General features: G+C 45.3%; 1 protein-coding gene across 1 annotated transcript in view; it reads left to right on the forward strand.

Moving 5' to 3' along the window:
* Nucleotides 1-17,500, forward strand: part of LOC118392728 (neuroligin-2) — a 149,080-nt gene that overhangs the window by 40,655 nt on the left and 90,925 nt on the right. The window lies entirely within an intron of this gene.

The following is a 17,500-nucleotide window of genomic DNA, read 5'->3' on the forward strand; positions in this document are numbered from 1 at the left end:
GTGCAGAGTTGAGGAAGTGCAGGGTTGAGGAAGTGCAGGGTTGAGGAAGGGCAGGGTTGGAAGTGCAGGGTTGAGGAAGTGCAGGGTTGAGGAAGTGCAGGGTTGAGGAAGTGCAGGGTTGAGGAAGTGCAGGGTTGAGGAAGGGCAGGGTTGTGGAAGTGCAGGGTTGAGGAAGTGCAGGGTTGAGGAAGTGCAGAGTTGAGGAAGTGCAGGGTTTTGGAAGGGCAGGGTTGTGGAAGTGCAGAGTTGAGGAAGTGCAGGGTTGAGGAAGTGGGTTGAGGAAGTGCAGGGTTGAGGAAAGGGTTGAGGAAGGGCAGGGTTGTGGAAGTGCAGGGTTGAGGAAGTGCAGGGTTGTGGAAGTGTAGGGTTGAGGAAGTGCAGGGTTTTGAGGAAGTGCAGGGTTTTGGAATGGCAGGGTTGTGGAAGGGTTGAGGGTTGAGGAAGGGTTTTGCAGGGTTGTGGAAGGGTTGAGGAAGTGCAGGGTTGAGGAAGTGCAGGGGTTTGGAAGGGCAGGGTTGTGGAAGTGCAGGGTTGAGGAAGTGCAGGGGTTTGGAAGGGCAGGGTTGTGGAAGTGCAGAGTTGAGGAAGTGCAGAGTCGAGGAAGTGCAGGGTTGAGGAAGTGCAGGGTTGTGGGAGTGCAGGGTTGAGGAAGTGCAGGGTAATGTTTTTGTGAGCATGTAAGTGTGTGTGTGTAAGTGTGTGTGCTTGCTATCTCGCTTTTTGCAAGTAATGGTACTGTTGCCATGGCCACCCAGACCATGTTCTCCTCTCCACTCTGCCTTTGGTGTGTGTCCCCCCCCCCCCACACACACACAAACACACAGCACGCTATTTGAAGTGAAGTGCAGGATCTGAAGTATACCTACAAGAGGAGAAAGAACAAGGCAATGAGTTATTCTAGTATCTGCAATAATGGGGGACATGAACTGAGAACTCTGTGCCGTTCACATCTACAGTCCCAGCATCTCTTGTACCGTCCCGCCTGATGTGCTTGTTCTATTATTAGCCAGAGTCTTAGTGTAACGTGCGGGAATAATACCACAAGTGAAAAGAGGTAACGTATTCGCTTACAGCAAAGAAGTGCAAGTAAGATGATTGCCAAGATGTACTGTTATGAATGGTAGCAGCCCTGGCTCTACTCTCAAAACAAATAGTACATTTAGCTATGAGAAATCGCACATGTCAAACAACAGCGTGGAAATCGTAATGGACATCGACAACAAAATAGAAACCCATTAATTGGGTGGTGGACGCTTAATAAAGAAGTAGGTCTAATCAGTGGTATCTCACAGCCTAGGGTTTAGATTTGGAGACCTGCTTTCAAAGTGTGGTCGGTGTAGAAATAGGTAGTAGCTCATGGCATAGGCTTTAGCTTAGTGGGCTAGAGAGCAAGGTTCAAATCCCGCTCTGGGGCATTTTGCTCTGATAATAGTGCTAGGGAGTTGTTTGCTGGACCGCTTGATCCTCTTCTCCTCGCCCCAACTTTGTCTCGATGGTCGTGAAGCTATATCGGATTCATATCCACTTGCCACTCGTATAGTTGTCTCGATGGTCGTGAAGCTATATCGGATTCATATCCACTTGCCACTCGTATAGTTGTCTCGATGGTCGTGAAGAGGCTATATCGGATTCATATCCACTTGCCACTCGTATAGTTGTCTCGGATAGACTGGTAACGGTGGAGATTCCATGTCATTTTGCAGGTATCCACAGCAAGGGGCGGACTTGAAGACCCCTGAGATATCCACTGTGTATCCACTGTAGTAAGTGTCCACTTCTCTCCACCGTCCATCCATTTTCAGCCCTTCATTTCCTCTCCGATGAGGGTTTTCCTGTCATTGCTGTGTGGTCTAGTAGCCAAGCCAGGATGGCTGACTGGTCTAAACATTAGCAGATAGATGAAGGTTATTCCCATTCACCATGTGTTGTTTATCAAGATGGTACCTATGACAATGGTGGGGCACGCCACTGCCCAGGGAGGGGTGTCGTGTAGCGGTGAAACTGAAGCGATGGCGGTCAGCGGTTTGGCGTGTCAGACTTCGTAGCCCGGTGTTGACTGTCACTGAGGTGTGTCCACTGAGCCATGACACAGAGAGAGCAGGGGGAGACGGGGAGAGAGAAACTCAGAAAGGGATGTAATGTAGGGCTATTGACTGAAATAGACTGAGGAAGATAGAAATAATAGAGAGGGGGAGTCGAAAAGAGAGAGACGGGGGCAGAGAGAGAGAGAGAAAGAGAGAGAGAGAGATCAGCGGTGGGAGAGAGGGACTATAGCCCGAGATGGAGAGAGCGTACGGGTCACTGACTATGGTGTCCACAGCTGGAGCTGGTGACCGTGATGCAGAAAACATGGGCCACTATGGGTTTATGGTAATGACACACACACACACACACACCTGCCCTGAATTCATGCCAGTGAAATCATTTGATTTGTCCTCATGGTATAACAGTGTATCTAAACTCACATTGTTCTAGCGTAGAGTGGTCAAAAGAAGGGCTCTACAGAGAAAAGGGTGTGATTTGACACGTAGACCATGTTAGACCGATACGGGGCTAGAATGGCTGTAGTCGTTCTTTCGAAGGCCTCTGTTCCAAATGGCACCCTATTCCCTTTTTAGTGCACTACTTTTGACCAGGGCCCCATAGGGAATAGATAGAGAAAAGGGTGCCTATTGGGACAAATCTCTATGCCCCTATGGCCATCTCTCTACCCGAACTACAACATGACATAGAGAGGAGATAACCCATTAAAAGGGGATTTTAGGTCCCTCTGAACACCTAGTTGAGTTATCAGCAGACTGGGACTCATGCGGTGTCGTGGAGTGTGATATAAGAAGGGGTTTGGTAAGGTGTTGTGAGACACAGAGCTTGTGTACAATATTTACCGTTGGTTATATAAAAACAATCCCTTTTCACGTTTCACAATGAGGGTGTTTATTTTCTAGCTGTGTGAAGCAGCAACCGTGACTGTCCTGCAGTCACATACCTAGTATTGTTCGGACACACACACACACACACACACACACACACACACACACACACACACACACACACACACACACACACACACACACACACACACACACACACACACACACACACACACACACACACACACACACACTTTCAGCTGCTGTATTGTATGTATTGCTAACTGTCTCAGACACTGGGAGGTTGTACTCCATCCTGCTGTCTACTGTAAAGAAAACACCTCTGGGCCAATTAAATGTGTCCTGCTTAGTCACCCGAGCAGCCACACAGGTGACACGCACACACACCACACTGCTTTGTTCATTTAAATATCACGGAGGAGAAATCATTACAGAGCGCAATGTGGCGTGACACCTTTCTGATCAGCAAGAAGAACACAAAAACAGCGAAGGCGGAGAGAGAGAAATGTGGGAGGTATTGCGGCTCATTATCTGTGGGTGGTGGGATGAGGTTCAAATGAACCGATTGGATTTGGTTTAGAACACGGGGCATCACACAGCCGGGTGCGTGGAATGTGAATGCCAACCACCCGTGACAGTGTGTGTGTGTGCTGTTCATGTTGTATTCATGTGTGTGCTTGTTGTGCATGATTGTGTGCATTGAATGTAAATGTATGTGTGTTTCCATGCATTGTAATGTGTAGCGGTCGCTCCATGAATGCTGAGGTATGTACGGAAGCCCATTTATCCCCCAGAGGACAGACGTCTACCTGAAGCAGCTCCACCATCTCACACCTTGACAATAAAATACTTGCATTCCCTTTTACTACACATTATAAAACAAAGCACCTTGTGGTATATAGATAGAGTATAGAAATCACTAATGTAACTAGCACTGACTAGTGCTGACAAATCGCTAACTAGTCAATCTGCTTCTGTAATGTTGACCAGTGCTCACAAATTGCTAACTAGTCAGCCAAACGCACCAGCCTGGAGCTAACGAGTCAAAGTGACCCAAACGCCCCCAAAAAAAACAGCTTGAGGACATACAGTGCCTTCCAAAAGAATTCTGGCCCCTTGCCGTTTTTCCACATTTTGTTAGGTTACAGCCTTATTCTAAAATGTATTCAATCTTTTTTCCTCCCTCATAAATCTACACACGGTACCCCATAATGATAAAGCAAAAAGAGATTTAGACATTTTAGCAAATGTATTACAAATAAAAAACTATGTGATGCTACAAGCTTGGCAGATCTGTATTTGGGGAGTTTCTCATATTCTTCTCCACGGATCCTCTCAAGCTCTGTCAGTTTGGATGGGGAGCGTCTCTGCACAGCTATTTGTAGGTCTCTCCAGATCATGTTCTATTCCGGGTCTGGCTGGGTCACTCAAGAACATTCACAGGCTTATCCCAAAGCCACTCCTGCGTTGTCTTGGCTATGTGCTTAGGGTCGTTGTCCTGTTGGAAGGTGAACCTTTGGCCCAGTCTGAGGTCCTGAGTGCTCTGGAACAGGTTTTCATCAAGGATCTTTCTGTACTTTGCTCCGTTCATCTTTGCCTCGATCCTGACTAGTCTCCCAGTAACTGCCGCGGAATGATGCTGCCACCACCATGCTTCACCGTAGGGGTGGTGCCAGGTTTTCTCCTGATGTCACTTGGCATTCAGGCCAAATAGTTTAGGTTTTATCTGACCAGAGAATCTGGTTTCTCATGGTCTGAGAGTCTTTAGGTACCTTTTTGGCAAACTCCAAGTGGACTGTCTAATGCCTTTTACTAAGGAGTGGCTTCCATCTGGCCACTCTACCATAAAGGCCTGATTTGGTGGAATGCTGCAAAGATGGTTGTCCTTCTGGAAGGTTCTCCCATCTCCACAGAGGAACTCTAGAGCTCTGTCAGAGTGACCATCGGGTTCTTGGTCACCTCCCTGACCAAGGCCCTTCTCCCCCGATTGCTCAGTTTGGCCGGGCGGCCAGCTCTAGGAAGAGTCTTGGTGTTTCCAAACTTCTTCCATTTAAGAATGATGGAGCTGTGTTCTTGGGGACCTTCAATGCTGCATAACTTTTTTGTACACTTCCCTAGATCTGTGCCTCGACACAATCCTGTCTCGGAGCTCTACGGACAATTCCTTCGACCTCATGGCTTGGTTTTTGCTCTGATATGCACTGTCAACTGTGGGACCTTATATAGACAGGTGTGTGCCTTTCCAAATCGTATTCAATCAATTGAATTTACCACAGGTGGACTCCAATCAAGTTGTAGAAACATCTCAAGGATGCACCTGGCCTCAATTTTGTGTCTCATGGCAAAGGTTCTGAGTACTTATGTAAATAAGGTATTTTTGTTTTTTATTTTTAATACATTTGCAAAAATGTCTAAAAAACAGTTTTCACTTTGTCATTATGGGGTATTGTGTGTAGATTGCTGAGGATTTTTTAAAAATTAATTCCATTTTCGAATAAGGCTGTAACGTAATAATATGTAGAAAAAGTCTAAATTCCTTCCTGAAGGCACTGTATTTGCACTCTGTGAGAGAATCCATCATTTTGCAAAATACAATTATCTTATGTTATGTCATACCATAACTATATTTTACTTCTTAAGCTCAAATCCGTGACTTTATTATATTCTATACCTTTCACTACATTCCAACTAGTCTTTGAGAACATAGTTTGAAGAGAAGTCCTCGTCTGCAATGCAAGTGCTATTTAAAAGTAATAATAACGTGGAACTTGAACCTATGCAGTTAATGTCATTATACAATACTTAACTACTTCCACAATACGTTCTGCACTCAAAATGGAGTGGTCCAATTTATTCCACTCAGGGAAAATCATTTCCCACAGCTGAATTCGAAGGAATAGACGCTGCCTGTTGCAATATGGAAAATGACATTCACCACTATTCGAAAGGACATCCAGTGACAGATGTTGGTCTTCCGAAAAGACCTTCTACAATGTAAAAACCTTTGTCATATTGTTAATGACCTTTAATTTGGAATATAATATAATGTGTTTCTGGTTGACACCAATACTAGTCAACCGGCTGATGCCTGTTATGTGTTAGAGACCCATCCTAAATGACACCCTATTCCCTATGTAGTACACTTCTTTTGCCCAGGGCTATATAGTGCACTCTATTGGGAATAGAGTGGCATTTGGGACTCAGCCCCAGACTCCATCCGTTGACGTGTTATTCAGTATTTCCACCATGTATGTTGTGTATACTTAATAACAGTATTGCCCCCAACCTGGGCTCGAACCAGGGATCCTCTGAACACATTAACAACTGCCTCCCACGAAGCATCATTACTGGGAATTGCCAGAGACCTCACAATACGACATTATCATGATACTTTAGTACAGATGGCCCCCAATGGTGGAACAAACTCCCTCACGACGCCAGGACAGCGGAGTCAATCACCACCTTCCGGAGACACCTGAAACCCCACCTCTTTAAGGAATACCTAGGATAGGATAAGTAATCCTTCTCACCCCCCCCCCCCTAAAAGATTTAGATGCACTATTGTAAAGTGGCTGTTCCACTGGATGTAATAAGGTGAATGCACCAATTTGTAAGTCGCTCTGGATAAGAGCGTCTGCTAAATGACTTAAATGTAAATGATATGTAATGCAATTCTGACGATTCTTAGGATTTTATTGCGATTCGATGTTCCAAACATATTGCATGTTCCAAACATAGGTCTGCTGCAGAGAGGCAAGAGAGAGCATGATAAAATGAGTTTTGATCAGGCAAGGAAATAAAAGCTCTGACAACAAATTGACTACCTATTTAAAAAAGAAGATGGAGAACAAGCTATGAAGGAAAGATACTGGAGTTTTGGTGCAGGAACAGCCATTTAGCAAAAAAATAATTTTACGTTATTGCAAAGACGATATGACATTTCGCCAAAATAATATCCCGATTCGTAACTGTATCGACCCCCCCATCACTGCTATCGCTCAAGTGATCAACTACTTCAAGGTCTCGGAGAGAGTGACTGACATTACAGATTGAAACTCTACTAGTGAGCCAGATATAAGTGCATTGAGGACGTCCCCCCCCCCCACAGTGACTGTATGTACATACCCCAACCAGAAAGAAGCCATGTATTACAGACAATATTCGCACTGAGCTTAAGGGTAGAGTTGCCGCTTTCAAGGAGCGGGACTCTATCCCGGAAGCTTATAAGAAATCCCGCTATGCCCTCCGACGAATCATCAAAAAGGCAATGCATCAATATAGGACTAAGGTCGAATCGCACTACACCGGCTCTGATGCTCGTCAGATGTTGCAGGGCTTGTAAACTATTACAGACTACAAAGGGAAGCACAGCCGAGAGCTTCCCAGTGACACGAGCCTACCAGACGAGCTATATATCCTCTATGCTCGCTTCGAGGCAAGTAACACTGAAACATGCATGAGAGTATCAGCTACTGCGGACGACTGTGTGATCACGCTCTCCGCAGGGCCAGACGGATTACCAGGACGTGTACAACGAGCATGCGCTGACAAACTGGCAAGTGTCTTCACTGACATTTTAAAACTCTTCCTGTCTGAGTCTGTAATACCAACATGCGTTCAACACCATAGTGCCCTCAAAGCTCATCACTTAGCTAAGGACCCTGGGACTAAACTAGAGGCGACCGATTATGATTTTTCAACGCCGATACCGATTATTGGAGGACCAAAAAAAAAGACGATACCGATTAATCGGCCGATTTTTATATATATATTTGTAATAATGACAATTACATCAATACTGAATGAATAATGAACATTTTTATTTTAACTTAATATAATACATAAATAAAATCTATTTAGTCTCAAATAAATAATGAAACATGTTCAATTTGGTTTAAATCATGGAAAAACACAGTGTTTGAGAAGAAAGTAAAAGTGCAATATGTGCCATGTAAAAAAGCTAACATTTAAGTTCCTTGCTCAGAACATGAGAACATATGAAAGCTGGTGGTTCAATATTCCCAGTTCTATAACATTCTCAGTTAAGAAGTTTTAGGTTGTAGGAATTATGACGCGTCGACTATTTCTCTCTATACCATTTGTATTTCATATACAGTACCTTTGACTATTGGATGTTCTTATGGGAACTTTAGTATTGCCAGACCAATCTTGGGAGTTGATAGGCTTGAAGTCATAAACAGTGCTGTGGTACAAGCATTGCTAAGAGCTGCTGGCAAACGCAGTAAAGTGCTGTTTGAATGAATGCTTACGAGCCCTGCTGTTGCCTACCACCACTCAGTCAGACTGCTCTATCAAATATCAAGTCATAGATTTAATTATAATATAATAAACACAGAAATACGAGCCTTTGGTCATTAATATGGTCAAATCCGTAATCTATCATTTCGAAAACAAAACATTTATTCTTTCAGTGAAATACGAAACAGTTCCGTATTTTATCGAACGGTTGGCAACCCTAAGTCTAAATATTGCTGTTACATTGCACAACCTTCAATGTTATGTCATAATTATGTAAAATTCTGGCAAATTAATTACGGTCTTTGTTAGGAAGAAATGGTCTTCACACAGTTCGCAACGAGCCAGGCGGCCCAAACTGCTGCATATACCCTGACTCTGCTTGCACGCAAGAGAAGTGACACAAATTCCCTCGTTTAATATTGCCTGCTAACATGAATTTATTTTAACTAAATATGCAGGTTTAAAAATATAAATTTCTGTGAATTGATTTTAAGAAAGGCATTGATGTTTATTGTTAGGTACATTTGTGCAACGATTGTGCTTTTTTCACAAATGCGCTTGTTAAATCATCACCCGTTTGGCGAAGTTGAAGTAGGCTGTGATTCAATGACAAATTAACAGGCACCACATTGATTATATGCAACGCAGGGCAAGCTAGTTAACCTAGTAATATCATCAACCATGTGTAGTTAACTAGTGATTATGTGGAGATCGATTTTTTTATAAGATAAGCTTAATGCTAGCTAGCAACTTACCTTGACTCCTTGCAGCCACGTGGTCCTTTTGACGCTGCACAGGTAACAGGTGTAACAGGTGGTCAGCCTGCCATGCAGTTTCCTCTTGGATTACAATGTAATCGGCATCCAAAAAGGCAGATTACCGATTTCATCCCACTTGAAATCGGCCCTAACTAATCGGCCATGCCGATTAATCGGCCGTCCTCTTGACTAAACACCTCCCTCTGCAACTGGATCCTGGACTTCCTGATGGGCCGCCCCCAGGTAGTAAGGGTAGTATCCTCAACACGGGAGCCCCTCAGGCGTGCATGCTCCCCTCCTGTACTCCCTGTTCACTCATGACTGCTCGACCAGACAGAACTCCAACCGCATCATTAGGTTGGTAGCCCTCATCACAGTGATAGGCCTGATCACCGACAATGACGAGACAACCTATAGGGAGGAGGTCACAGACCTGGCTGTGTGGTGCCAGGACAACAATCTCTCCCTCACGTGATCAAGACAAAGTAGATGATTGTGGACTACAGGAAAAGGAGGACCGAGCACGTCTCCATTCTCATCGACGGGGCTTTAGTGGAGCAGGTTGAGAGCTTCAAGTTCCTTGGCGTCCACATCACCAACAAACTAACATGGTCCATGCACACCAAGACAGTCGTGAAGATGGCACAACAAAACCTGTTCCCCCCTCAGGAGACTGAAAAGATTTGGCATGGGTCCTCAGATCCTCAAACGGTTTCACAGCTGCATCATCGAGAGCATCCTTACCGGTTGCATCACTGCCTGGTATGGCAACTGCTCGGCCTCCAACCACAAGGCACTACAGGGGGTAGTGCGTATGGCCCAGTACATCACCGGGGCCAAACATCCTGCCATCCAGGACCTCTATACCAGGCGGTGTCAGTGGAAGGCCCTACAAATTGTCAAAGACTCCAGCCACCCTAGTTATAGACTGTTCTCTCTGCTACCGCACGGCAAGCAGTACCGGAGCTCCAAGTCTATGTCCTAGAGTTTTCTAAACAGCTTCTACCCCCAAGCCATAAGAAGACTCCTGAACAGCAAATCAAATGGCTACCCAGACTATTTGCATTGCCCCCCACCCCTTCTATGCTGCTGCTACTCGCTGTTATTATCTATGCATAGTCGCCTCAATTTCCTCGACACCCCGCACACCACCTACATGTACGTATTACCTCAATTTCCTCGACACCCCGCACACCACCTACATGTACGTATTACCTCAATTTCCTCGACCCCCCCGCACATTAACTCTGTACCGGTACCCCCTGTATATAAACCTGTCCCCCCCGCTATTGTTATTTTACTGCTGCTCTTTAATTATTTGTTATTCTTAACTAATACTTTTTTTGTGGTTATTTTCTTAAAACTGCATTGTTTGTTAAGGGCTTGTAAGTACGCATTTCACTGTAAGGTTGTATTCGGCACATGTGATGTTAAATACCTCATGTATGAATAAGGTATGGGGGAGTGGAGGTGAGGTACATTCATCCGTCATCTCTCCATCCCTCCCTCTCATCACTCTGGCAGCCTCCTCCCATTTCTCCTGTTTTCCGTTTTGAGTCATGGGACTGTATGGTGGGAGTTAGAAACTCAACCCCCCCCCCCTGCTCCCGTCTCGCCAGCATCTCTTTGCTTGGTAAGCGAATGTAATGTCACAGGTATAGGCCTTGTCATTATCGCTCTCAGTCGTCACCTTTGGAGCGTGTGAGTGAGACGCTCCACCTGCTCTCCTCCCCCCTCTCCTTCCCCTCTCCTCCCCCTCCTCCCCCTTACACACTTCCACTCGCATAAAGGAGTCAATTTGTCAGAGATGTCAGGGGCACTAACGAACAGCCAGCTCCTCGCCGTATGCCTCCGCGTGTGTGCAGGTGTGGGTCTGTTTCTTGGGCCTGTGAGTGAGTGTGTGCGTGTTTGCTGTGTGTACTGAGTAGAGATGGACACATGTAGTCATGGTTGTTGTGTTGAGACCAGTGGGCTTCTGTGAAGAGAAGTGTGTGTGTGTGTGTGTGTGTGTGTGTGTGTGTGTGTGTGTGTGTGTGTGTGTGTGTGTGTGTGTGTGTGTGTGCGTGTGCGTGTGCGCGTGCGCGTGTGCGTGCGCGTGCGTGTGCGTGTACGTGTGTGTGTGTGTGTGTGAGAGAGGATATTTCTGTGCCTGCCTATGCTGAAACGACATGAAGGTAGTTTAAGTGGTTGTGTGTTGAAAGCTTTTGTGTATGCATGTGTGTGTTGCAGTTGAATCAAATAAAATGTAATTGTCAAAGGCTTTGTAGACAAACAATGCTTGAAATGCTTACTGACGGGTTGTTTTCCAACAATGCAGAGTTAACTATAAAATAAAAGGAATACATACACAGTGCATAACGAATAACAATAACGAGTAAAACTGACATGGCTATATACAGGGAGTACCAGTACTGAGTCAATGTGCAGGGGTACGAGGTCATTTTTGATTAATTGTTCAGCAGTCTTATGGCTTGGGGTTGGAAGCTGTTACGGATCCTGTTGGTTCCGGACGAGGTTCACTCGTACCTCTTTCCCTGTGGTAGCAAAGAGAACATTCTATGGCTTGGGTGGCTGGAGTTTTTGAACATGTTTTTGTCCTTCCTCTGACACTGCCCAGAATAGAAGTCCTGGATGGCAGGGAGCTCTGCCCCCATGATGTACTTGGCTGTACTCGCCTTGCAGTAGGGTGCTGCCAGTCAAGATGTTTTCAGTGGTGCAGATGTATAACTTTTTGAGGATCTGAGGGCCCATACCAAATCTTTTCAGCCTCCTGAGGGGGAAGAGGCACTGTCGTGCCCTCTTCGCAAGTGTGTGGGGGTGAATCATGTTCCTTAGTGATGTGGACGCTGAGTAACCCGAACCTCTCGACCTGCTGTGGATGGGGGCGTACTCACCCCTCTGTTTCCTGTAGTCCATGATCAGCTACTTTGCCTGAGGGAGAGGCTGTTGTCTTGGCACCACACTGACCTCGTCCTTATAAGCTGTCTCGTCGTATTTGGTGATCAGTCCTACCACCGTCTTGTCGTCAGCAAACTTGATGATGGGGTTGGAGTTGTGGGCAGCCTCATAGTTGTGGGTGAACAGGGAGTACAAGAGGGACCTAAGCACACGCTCCTTAGGGTCCCCCGCGTTGATGGTCATCATGGCTGTGTTGTTGCCTAGCCTCACCGCCTGGGGGCAACCCGTCTGGAACTCCAGGATCCAGTTGCAGAGGGAGGTTCCAGTACTGGTGTCCTGAGAATGGAGGGGACTATGGTGTTGAATACTAAGCTGTAGTCAATGGACAGCATTCTCACATAGGTATTCCTTTTGTCCAGGTGGGTGAGGGCAGTGTGGAATGCAGTAGAGATTCTGTCATCTGTGGATCTGTTGGGGTGGTATGCGAGTTGGAGTGGGTCCAGGGTGTCTGGAATGATGGTGTTGATGTGAGCCACCATGACCAGCCTTTCGAAGCATTTCATGGCTATAGATGTGAGTGCTACTGGGTGATAGTCATTTAGGCAGGTTATCTTACCAGCAGCATACCACCCTGCATCCCACTGCCGGCTTGCTTCTGAAGCTAAGCAGGGTTGGTCCTGGTCAATCCCTGTATGCTGCTGAAAGTGGTGTTGGAGGGCCAGTAGGAGGCACTCTTTGCTCACGTCAAAAAGAAAAGGGGAAAAAAAGAATCCCAATGCCCCAGGGCAGTGATTGGGGACACTAACCCCGGCTAAATTCTCAATCTGGCCCTCAAACCATCATGGTCACCTAATAATCTCCACCTTACAATTGGCTCATTCACCCCCCTACTCTCCCCTGTAACTATTCCCCAGGTCGTTGCTGTAAATGAGAACGTGTTCTCAGTCAACTTACCTGATAAAATAACGGTAAAATAAATAAATAAAAATCTTGGTGTACTTGGGTAATGGTAGTTGGTTTGAAATAAGTTGGTATTACAGACTGGGTCAGGAATAGATTGAACATGTCAGTAAAGACACTTACCAGATGGTCAGCACTTGCTCTGAGTACGTGTCCTGGTATTTCATCTGGCACGGCGGCCTCGCGAAAGTTAACCTGTTTAAAGGTCTTACTCACATCGGCTACAGAGATCGAGATCACACAGTCGTCCGGAACCCTTTGTACTCTCATGCATGGTTCAGTGTTGATTGCCTCAAAGTGAGCATAAAAGGCATTTAGACTGTCAAACCCTTTGTAATCCATGATAGTTGCAAGCCCTGCCATATCCGTTGAGCGTCAGAGCCGGCGTAGGAGGATTCCATCTTTGTCCTGTGACGCTTTGCCTGTTTGATGGCTCGTCGGAGGTCGTAGCGGGATTTCTTATCAGCATCCAGATTAGTATCCCACTCCTTGAAAGCGGCAGCTTTAGCCTTTAGCTCAATGCGGTTGTTGCCTGTAATCCATGGCTTCGTATGGTACGTATGGTCTCTCCGGGGACGACGTCGTCGATGTGCTTATTAATGAAGCCAGTGACTGATGTGGTAAACTCCACAATGTTATCGGATGAATCCCGGAACCTATTAGAGTCTGTGCTAGTGAAACCTGTAGCTCTGTATCCACAGACCACTTTGGTACTTCCTGTTTGAGTTTTTGCTTGTAAGTAGTAAGTAGGAGGATAGAGTTAGGGTATGATTTGCCAAAGGGAGGGCGAGGTAGAGCCTTGTATGTCTAGTAAAGGTAATCTAGAGTTTGTAACATCCTTTTATAAAAGGAGGTAAAACACTTTCTTGTTTGTTTATGCCCCTATAGTTTGTTGAGAGTGGTCTTACAGCCAGCATCGATTTGTGGAGGTAAATAAACAGCCACAAAAAAAATTGGTCATTAGTATGGTCTACAGTTTATCAACAGGTATTCTAACTCAGGTGTGCAAAAACTCCAGACTCATCCCTTCGTCTTACCTGAGTCTGCCGACCGTTCTTGATGATGCATTGAAAAAGCAGCAAAATGTATATCCATGTCCTCGTTCTGCCACGACTCTGAGAAACCTAGGATATTACAGTTTTTCAGGTCCCGTTGGTAGGATAATCTCGAACGGAGCTCATCCAGCTTGTTCTCTGGTGATTGCACATTCGGCAATAGAACAGAGGGCAATGGTCGCCGACGTAGTCTCGTCAGAGTACCGGCTTGCCTGCCTCTCCTTCGCAGCCACGTCCTATTTTGAGTCCCGGGGTTTAGGGCCTGATCCGGAGTAAGCAGAACGTCCAGAGCTCCCGACTCGTTGACATTTTTGTCAAATCGAGGTTAATATCACTGTTCTGATGTCCAGAAGCTGTTTTCAGTCATAGGAAATGATGGCAGATACATTATGTACAAAAATAAATAGTTAATATCAGTGTAAAAGAAAACACACCAAAAAGCAGAATTGGTTAGGAGCCCGTAAGACGGCTGCTATCCACTGCAGCTCCATCAAGTCTCCTGTGTTTCCGGTGCCACCTGCAGAGTGTGATGACCCTATTTAACAAGCAGCCCAGTCACAGCAGTCTCTCCGTCACCACGGATACTGGGTCACGAGAGTTAATTATTCTCAGCGCTGGTCCGTCACAGTCCCCACCGCCACACACACACACACACACACACACACACACACACACACACACACACACACACACACACACACACACACACACACACACACACACACACACACACACACACACACACACACACACACACACACAAGCGCAAATGAGAACGCACACACAAATGAGAACGCAAGCGCACATTAGCACACACACATACACACTGGTACACATAGCACGTACAAGCAAACACACACCTCATCAGACAGCACTGTGGTGTTTTCACTTCTCTGACCCAGCTACGCTTCTCACCTCTTAACTAAGGCCGCTAAATATCACACACACACACACAACCCACCAGTCAACAGTTTGGACACACCTACTCATTCAAGGTTTTTTTCTTAATTTCTACTATTTTCTACATTGTAGAATAATAGTGATGACATCAAAACTATGAAATAACACATATGGAGTCATGTAGTAACCAAAAAAGTGTTAAACAAATCAAAAATATATTTTAGATTTTTGAATCTTCTAAGTAGCCACCCCTTGCCTTGATGACAGCTTTGCACACTCTTGGCATTCTCTCAACCAGCTTCACCTGTTCTTGGTCAAATAGCCATTACACAGCCTGAAGGTGTGTTGGGTCATTGTCCTGTTGAAAAACAAATGATAGTCCCACTAAGCGCAAACCAGATGGGATGGCGTATCGCTGCAGTATGCTGTGGTAGCCATGTTGGTTAAGTGTGCTTTGAATTCTAAATAAATCCCTGACAGTGTCACCAGCAAAGCACCCCCACACCATCACACCTCCTCCTCCATGCTTCACGGTGGGAACCACACATGCAGAGATCATCTGTTCACCTACTCTGCGTTTCACAAAGACACAGCGGTTAGAACCAAAAATTGCACATTTGGACTCATCAGAACAAAGGACAGATTTCCACCTGTCTAATGTCCATTGTTCGTGTTTCTTGGCCCAAGCAAGTCTCTCTTTTTTTTGGTGTCCATTCATAGTGGTTTCTTTGCAGCAATTCGACTATGAAGGCCTGATTCACACAGTCTCCTCTGAACAGTTGATGTTGAGATGTGTCTGTTACTTAAATTCTGTGAAGCATTTATTTGGGCTGCAATTTCTGAGGCTGGTAATAAACGTGTCCTCTGCAGCAGAGGTAACTCTGGGTATTCCTTTCCTGTCCTCATGAGAGCCAGTTTCATCATAGCGCTTGATGGTTTTTGTGACTTTTTACAGATTGACAGACCGTCATGCTAAAGTAATGATGGACTGTCGTTTCTCTTTGCTTATTTTAACTGTTCTTGCCATAATATGGACTAGGTCCCCCACCACTACCTTGTCACAACACAACGAATTGGCTCAAACGCATTAAGAAGAAACATTTACTTGTAACAAAGCACACCTGGTAATTGAAATGCATTCCAGGTGAATACCTCATTTTTATTTTTTTACCTTTATTTTATTTAACTAGGCAAGTCAGTTAAGAACAAATTCTTATTTTCAATGACAGCCTAGGAACAGTGGGTACCTGTTCAGGTGCAGAACGACAGATTTGTACCTTGTCAGTTCGGGGATATGAACTTGCAACTTTTCGGTTACTAGTCCAACGCTCTAACCACTAACCACTGCCGCCCCAGCTCATGCTCATGTAGCTGGTTGAGAGAATGCCAAGAGTGTGCAAAGCTGTCATCAAGGCAAACAGTGGCTACTTTGAAGGATCTCAAATATATAATATATTTTGATTTGTTTAACACTTTTTAGGTTACTACATGGTTCCATATGTGTTATTTCATAGTTCAGATGTCTTCACTATTATTCTATAATGTAAAGAATAATACAAATAAATAAAAGCCCTGGAATGAGTAGGTGTCTTTTGACTGGTACTGTGCATACACATGTACACACACACACACACACACACACACACACACACACACACACACACACACACACACACACACACACACACACACACACACACACACACACACACACACACACACACACACACACACACACACGCGCACGCACGCTCACACCACTGTCCAGATGTACAGCTCAGAATGAATGACAGCAGTTAATGAGCTACCATGCTCACTAATTAAAGTCTTGTCATACATTAATTACCATGTAGCTAAGTATATATCGTAGAAGTTGAATTGAGCACGGGCTAATTTTCTCTTTTAACCTTAACCTGGTTTCCCCTTTTTGAATGACTGGCTTTCCCCAGAGTCATGTTGTGAGAGAAAGTAGCGAGGTTCTGAGATCATCCTTTGTGAGAGATTGTCCTGAATTCTACCAGGGAGATGGGCTTCGGGACAGCTTTCTGGGTGTGTGGTTGGTACTCTGGGGCATGGGTGGATGGCTGTACACTAGGCCAACCTTTAGCTTGGGAAACCTTGAACTGACACCTGGCGGTGGAGTGTGATTATTCAGACTCTCGCTCACACTTGCCGAAAGCTCTGGCTGGAGCCTATTCTTGAGATTGACCGATTTTTTAAAAGTCTGATTACTACTGGGAAGTATGTAAAACTACTGTAACAAGTTCTTATAATATAAGCTACGTTTTAATACTGAATTAACCACCAAGTACATAACATCTACTGTATTGTGATCTAAGCAAACAGCAAGAACAAGCCCTAGTCTGGCATTCTTGTGCAGGGCAGAAGACAGCCATATGTGAGGGTGAGAGGTCGCTGTGTACAGACATGCTGCTACTGCTGCCTCCATTTGGTAGGCTAAACCTGGTGGGCTCACTCACTCACTCCCTGTTTCTCTCTCAAGTGTTTAGAGTAGTGTTCACCCAAGTGCGAATGGCATTGGTCATTCACAGTGTCCTCATGCTCAAAATGTTTTCTTTTTCTCTGAAGAAGGGAATAACACTGCAGGGTTTTCAGTGTAAAAAGAGACGAGGGTAAAAAGCTGAACAGCTAAAAAAGAGCGTCCTAATTTGGCTAAACAAACAAGCGAGCGCCTGCAAACACATCAGACGGAGATATGCAAATGAACGAGGCTGCCTGCAGATGGGGTTGCCAGATGCCTGTGAGCAATGTGACGTGT

Source organism: Oncorhynchus keta, chromosome 13 (assembly GCF_023373465.1).
Source record: "Oncorhynchus keta strain PuntledgeMale-10-30-2019 chromosome 13, Oket_V2, whole genome shotgun sequence".
Lineage (NCBI taxonomy): Eukaryota > Metazoa > Chordata > Actinopteri > Salmoniformes > Salmonidae > Oncorhynchus > Oncorhynchus keta.